Genomic DNA, 7500 nt, shown 5'->3' with positions numbered 1-7500 from the left:
AAAAGATGTCGACGCTGTTGCTAGTTGTAGTTTTTATTGCATTCACTTTCAATGCTATCTATGCACTTGTGGTACAAATACCGAAAGAAGATGGACAAAAGCTAGAAAGACCTCGGCAATTCCTTCTACTTGGGAAAGTCCTTTATCTCGGATGAAACGAAACATGCTTAGATCGGCTGTTTTAGAATGATGCGGTGTGCTCAGACTTGTCAAAGAATTGCGCGAAGTTGGAAAAATTTTGCCTTATTTGCAACGCGTATGGTCATGATTGAATGTGCAAATCACAATATTGAATAATGTTACGTATTAAAGTAACTGGAACCGGCATTAAAATTTTCCGCTGTGGTTTTTTCACGTGGATACCCGCGCTTGAAGTGAATGCAAAACAAATTTGCCAGGTTGACGGGATTTGCTTATGGCGCGTCAGTGGTAAATGAGCTGGTAAACCGTTCAAAGGATGTCACAGCTTAAAATTTATCAATGAATGGAGTTAAGGTAAGTAACAGAAAAACATGACAGAAGAATTTCGTTTGTTCTCTCTTTTAAGCGAATACATTCTATCCGGACGAAAGAGTCATTTTGCAAAATGTCAATCGGTTTATAGCTTTTTCTGTTTAAACCAAACTCTGTCATTAAGAGTACAGGACTTTTGTCTCCGACGTTGGTCCACGAAAAGCCGTCAACAGGTGATATTTTGTGAGCCAAAGATAAGGTTTGACTAGAGATATTCCCGGTAAAAGTGGCACAGCGAATACTGAACCCCGACATTTCGACTTCTCCGTTTACCAAAGTGCTTTTCTTTGTCGACGAAACAGTGCTTGTTTTTTCCACCATCAAGTGTTATTTTCTCTGGACTAAGACATAAAAAGTCTCTGTATTGTCATTTTTTTGTCTTTTCTCCTCTTGAAATGTGAACGACAATCGTGTATATTTGACGCGCAACTGAAATTTTCTTACCCCAAATCAGACAATGGCGTCAGTGTTCACGTTACTTTTGGTCAAATCTCAGCAAATATGTCTTTGTCCAGCGATCGCCATTAGTATGGAAAGCACATATTTGTGAAGAATCGAACTGCTTTGAAAGTTTTCCTTCAAAAGTGGCAGGGCGCACGAAAATGCCCTGTGAAAGTAAACCTAATTTTCATCGAAACTTGGCACTTTGTGATGCGTTGATTCAACTCTGGGTCAAATTCTTGAGATGCAATGCATTCTTAAATGCAATGTACTGCAAATAAGACTCTTGCTTTTATTGCAATAATTATTAGTCCCAGCTATTAAAAATTATCCTTAATTACATAAAAAATGTTTAGTTAGTGTAGTAATATTTACAAATAAAAATGCCTGCTTACCACAACTTTGCACTGCACTTTTCGATTTGATAAATTTCTTACTTTAAATTTGAGGGAAACTGTAGTAATTGAAATTTTAAAGATATTTACAAACTGTATGGTAAAATTTACATGACAAGTAATTATTGTAAAATATAATAATTTTGTTCATGATGATTATTTGTAAATAATGCATATTTTAAAATTTTCATTCCCTTGTGTGGCTGCCTTGCATGGGTGTGTGTGTCACTATTTGCACCTTTCTGCTTTTGGAATCCCATTTAATAAATAATACAAATATAACAATTCTTTAAACTTTGTACAGTGAATTATTTTACCTTTGTCTGCACATTCAACTTTTATGAGACATGTGACTGTGTGCAAGGAATGGCAGCAAAAATAAACAAAAACCAGGTCAATTAAATTTTTTGACACACAAACCAGCCATAATATTCAGGTATACCTTCTCTTCAATTTCTTCTGCAAGTTTTTTGCAGTTACTATAAGTTGCCATACACCAAGAATGAAGTAAAAAATAAATTTAATGAACACAAAATGGTGTGTGATGTTCCATCATCCTAAATCAATGTATATTAATTACTTAACACTGTTGGAATCAATATTAAATTTTATTGGGACATATTAGTTATTAAATACTGGCTCAATTACTGATACGGTAATATTATTGACATACTATATTTAATAATATTATAATATAAATCCCTTTCACCCCTAAACCGGCCAAAACCGGCCATACTTGGTATTTTACTCTTCAATAGGGAACCCCCAGGGGTCAATGGGTTAATTAATAGACTAAAAACATTTAAGATCAATGGCTGCACATTTTGTACACTTTCATCCTGATTTAGATAAATTTACTTTATTCTCTGCAGTGAGATAGTAGCTTACCACAAAAGTGAGCAATGAATATGAATGAGCATGAACTGCCCACATCGAAATTAATAAGTAGTTAATATTGTATCAGAGTTCTATCACAAAGTCTCCTTTGCCTTTAATTGTCCTTTTAATTTTAAACATTGCACAGAAGACAAGACCTACTTTATGTATTTCCAGACATCCCAATTTTAATTGTACATTTAATGTGGGTGTAATTTTACATCTTCAAATGGTCAAGTGAAATTTTTACCTCCCCAAAGAGAACTCATTCAGAAAATTTCATTTCATTACAACCTACAAGTCTGATGGCAGTGACCAGATCATTCGTCACTATTGTATAGATTTCCTAAGAACATCAACATCACTTTTGAATAATTCGCTGGTAGCATAAATGATGAAAACAATGAATAATTACTATGGCTAGACTTATTGGAGTTACCATAGATCAAGGACAGAATTATCCAATAAAGTAATAAACTGGAACTTCATTATTGACTCATTTTAGCATATATTATCAAACATGCCTTCATGATCAGTTGATGTATCTAAGAATAATGTTTTGGTTCCGTTAAATGAAAGTTCTTGAAATTTTTAAGGTAGTGTATCTTGAGAGTGTTTGCACATGAGATAAATGCAGTGAACCAGGTTGGCCTCAGACACATACACAAAATAGCGGCTGGTATTAAATTTCTGTCGACGTATCTGTTGAGATAAGATGTTCTTTCAAAGGACTGAGGACATCCCATAACTCTAAACGATCAATGAAAGAAAGTGAATGAAGTGATATACTTCCTTCCAGCGCTGCATTCAAGTTGGATAAATCGAAGCCAGCGAGCTCGAGGGATATATTTCGCAACCACGTTAGATAGTACTCCCTTCCCAACAAAGGAATCTGGCCTTTGCTCGGGTCTTTTCGCACTTTGAGCATTTGTTGTTCACTTAAATGGAGAAGTAAAGCTAAAAAGTATAAAAGCTGACTCGAAGCAACTTCAGAGGCGTTGCTTCCCCGAGCAGACTGAAAGGGCTGCTTACAAAAAGCGTAACGAAAGAAAAATTCCCACCGACTAAAATGCCCCTTGCAGAATCTTTCCCTGTCACGAAAACTATAAATGACCACCAACTGGCAGAAGCTATATAGAACGATCGAAGAAGCACAGGTTAAAATCACCGCTTCGAAAGCCATCTTTGTTTATATCACAGCACGCGGTTGGAAAACTGGATACTACAATTTTCAACAGCCAATCAGACAAAAGTCTCCTTTGTTGTGTACAGTTGGATTTAATAGTGGTTCAGTGGTTCGAGGAAGTAGGGGCTCTGGAAATCCTTCGTATCACTCTGGAGGTTCTTTCTTATGGGGATGCACGTTGTTTCTTTCTGTAAGGTTCTTTTGCAAGCAACATCTTAATTCTTACAGTACTCTCTCCAATGTACACTACTATTTTCACCATCCCACAATGCAATACTTTTTTTGGGGGGGGGGGGTTTGCAATTATCACCCCTTTATTACATTCAGATAAGAGTATTGTTCACCAACAAGTACTAAGTATCTGCTATTTCTCCAGAAAGCTCGTGATTATGGGAGCCTGAGCAGAGAGGTCTATCAGCTCATACTCACAGCAGTTAAAGAAACGTATTTTGACAATGGCATACGTGAACTTCTTGCATTGCATTGCATCTTCTTATATTGTTAGAGTGATAATTGGTGGTACTAAATCTCACACTGACTAAAGTGTAATCATTTTTGACTGTGACCCCCATTCCAATGCCCTTAGAGTGTCATAGCCTTGACCACCAAGTTCTTTCACTGACCTGGGATCTAATGCCGTGTTAATTTACTTGGTTATAAACAGCATTTACAATAGTAAAATAGTATTTTGGTTATAGTAGTACTTCCGTTGACATACGGTTTCAATGCCTGGGTTCAGGCTGCAGAAACCCACCGAAATAAATTACTGCTGCTTCAAAAGCATGCATCGGGTATGATGTATTTCTAAATCCACGAACTCTTGTCATTCCTTTTTTTATCTCTTCGAAAATACTACCCATTTAACTCCTTTTTTTTTGGAGGTGTATCACACTTGATGTATGTATCAAATAGTTCCTCAACTGAAGCAACCTCTGAAAGATTTCTTAAGGGGCCTGTGTCACGATAAAGCGCATGTGTGAGCTTGATTGACAACCACACAATTTTCAACCAATAGAAATCTGCACATGGCTCCAGCGAGCCGCCAGATGTGATATTTATCATTCGATGAATCTTGGAAATAAAATGGCGAAGCACAAGCAATGTTTCTGCAGCCCCCTTACAAGAAAAACGTAAGGAAACTCGATGAAATTGTTTCAGGCAAAAAAGTGAATCATTTGTGAAATTTCCAGGTCTTTTTTTCAATGAAATCCTTCACTTGTCATGCTATAGCCTCGATTGTTCTATAGTTGAACGTCGGGGTTGACCGTGGAAAACAGTAGGAAATTCTATCTTGCAGAGCTTGCATATGTGGAACAGCAATGAAACCATGCAGAAGCAAGGTAGGCGATATTACATGTTCAACACTCATTTTTCACAACAATTGCAGTTTCCCGCAGGCCGAACAGACAAGCTAAGTTGTTTATCAAGGCCTGTTAACCAGTAGTGCTCCAGGTCAGCTGTGATTTTCTCAAGTTGAAAGTTCTAGTAAAAAAACAGGTGTCGCAAGTGTGCCTCAGGGAAATCAAGAACATTTGATGAGTGAGCAAGAAAAAAATCAGAAGAAATCAAACATTCAGAATATACATTTACTTTATCACACAATCAGTGATGAATACATGGCGTTTCTAAAACGAGGGTAAGGGTAAGACCAAGGGTCAGGGTAAGGGTAAGGGTAATGGTAAGGGTAAGGGTAATGGTAAGGGTAAGGATACGAATACAAAAAGTATCCTAAACATGCAAAGAATCTAACCTTAGGCCTAATTAGGCCTAAACAAAAGTTTAAGGTTAGCTTTCATGCATTTTTAGGATACTTTTCTGTATTTGTATCCTTACCCTTACCCTGACCCTCGTTTTAGAAACGCCGATGAATACACGCCATATTAGAAAATCTCCATGCATTCAAATATATTTTGGTTGCTTTACTTGTTTAACTTGTTCTGCCAAATCACCAGTATAATGTCAATTTCACCGTTCAGCTGATAAGCATATCAAGTTTCACGATTTCTCCAAAAAAACGTTCCTAGCTAGTTGTGACTAGTCAAAAACTTATGGAAGTCTTTGTGGGGAGTTCTCTTCCATGTATGTAGATCATAACTTCACGGAACTGCAATGTACCACATTAATAAAACAATCTCTTTCCCTAGGAGTTGATAAATATGGCATGGAAACTGGCCATAAAGGCACTACAGAAGGGAATGGGAAGCATGGATTATGTGGTTGCCTTCTTATGAAACAGGATGAAAAAGCCTCTGATCATGAAGATGCCAGCACCTGATTTGCACATGTACCACAGTCAAGTGGACAACCTACATTTGTATAGATCTATTTCATACTGCCAGCCAAATAAAATGTTCTCCCGTTTTAGCTAACGAGCCTTTCTAAAGAATACTCAAAATTAGGGAAGTAGGTGTAATTAGCATAAATACTAAAAACTGTAAAGGTGGTCGCGAGTTATGAAAGAGTGGTCTATTGACCAAAAGCCAGTTCCTGAATGGTGGATATAAGGTAACTGCCGTACTACAGTTAGATGCCCCAGGACATCCAAAACAAAGGCTGTGGGGATACAACTGTATTCCACAAACAAGGAACGTTTGAAAACTCCGTTTGGACGCAGAATATTTATACATCCTAGATACACAGGCGACTGCCATTGGAAGAAGGAAGAGGATGGTTGCTCCCTCTTTGCTGTGTGCATGTACTTTCTACTAGGAGACACTATCCCCTCAGCAACAGGTGTTTAGATGGGTTTCCGAACTGTCTAAATGTTGGGAAATAGAGCAGACACAAAATCGCTGACAGTGTGTTTTTTTCAGTAAAGGGAACCTCCACTCCCAAATAAAAATATCAGGAAATCTCAGGATTACCTCTTTCAATTTTCAGCATACCATCACCCCCAATAACTGACTTTTTTTAGTTGCCTTCTTGTGAATCTTTGGTTTAGGATAAAAACTATTTTTAAAGGTAATTTAGATTAAATTTATTTGTGACACCATTTCTTCTGGTTTAAACTGACTTAAATGGGTGACAAATTACTTCTTAATTTTGGCGTCGAATTTCCGCGTTAATTTATAACTTTACATGTGAAATTACAAAATTTCCATGGTAACCTCTCTTGCATCTCGATCAGAGCCAAGATGGTGTCGAGATTTAAGACAGTGACCATTGAAGAAGTTACGAAATTAAAGGAAGCAGCAGAAAATTTAAATACGCGAAAGAGCACAATTAACTGGTTGAGGGTTTTTGAGAAGTGGTGTGACGAAAATAGCCTTGAGAAAAACCTAGAGATGATTCTTCCCGAGCAGTTGGATAAAGTACTTGAGCGATTTTATGCCAATCATTTGAGAAAGATTTGACAGTTGCCTTAATTTTGAAACAATATGAACAGGCACAAAGAATTCGAAAGGTATTTTTTGTGAAGAAACTCAGTATCATATACTATTTTACCTGAAGATTAAATAATAAGATGTCCAATCGAACTGTGAGCTCCATTAATTATTGTTATTCTATCTTCAGCTGCATATCCAGCTCCATCAGCCAATTTGTGACGCTGAAAACGAACTTCAAAATAGCCATTATACCAATCAAAAAAGCTGCTTCTATCATTTATTGTGAATTTATATCCATTTTTTCCTGGCGTTGATTATTCTTAGGAGCTCTTATTACATCATCCAATTGAAAACGAACATATTCGTTTCTCTGCAAAAATTCACTTGTTTTAAAAGCCATTTATATTATTACATTACATAATGATATCAAAGAATTTTAACTTCTTCTTCCACTCCCAGATATCAAACGATTTAATATCATATTATAAAATCAATGAATAACTAACATCTGCTCCATTTAGGTCTATTAATCTTCGTTTTCCATCAGTAACCCACATTCTTATAGGAGATATAGTAGTTTTCTTTGCAGGGTTGAAGCTAATTCTTCGTGGTTCTAATGTAAATGAATACGACGGTTGAAGCATGCCATTATTAAAACTGTAAATAATATTATCTTGACCATCAACTAAACTATCATTTATAAGGTCACAATGGATCTTGACTTAAATTAGGAACTTTAGTACCAATATGAGTACCACTTGTT

This window comes from Montipora foliosa, chromosome 11 (assembly GCF_036669935.1).
Source record: "Montipora foliosa isolate CH-2021 chromosome 11, ASM3666993v2, whole genome shotgun sequence".
Lineage (NCBI taxonomy): Eukaryota > Metazoa > Cnidaria > Anthozoa > Scleractinia > Acroporidae > Montipora > Montipora foliosa.
The sequence above is the reverse complement of the archived record's forward strand: the minus strand, read 5'-3'. Positions refer to the sequence as shown.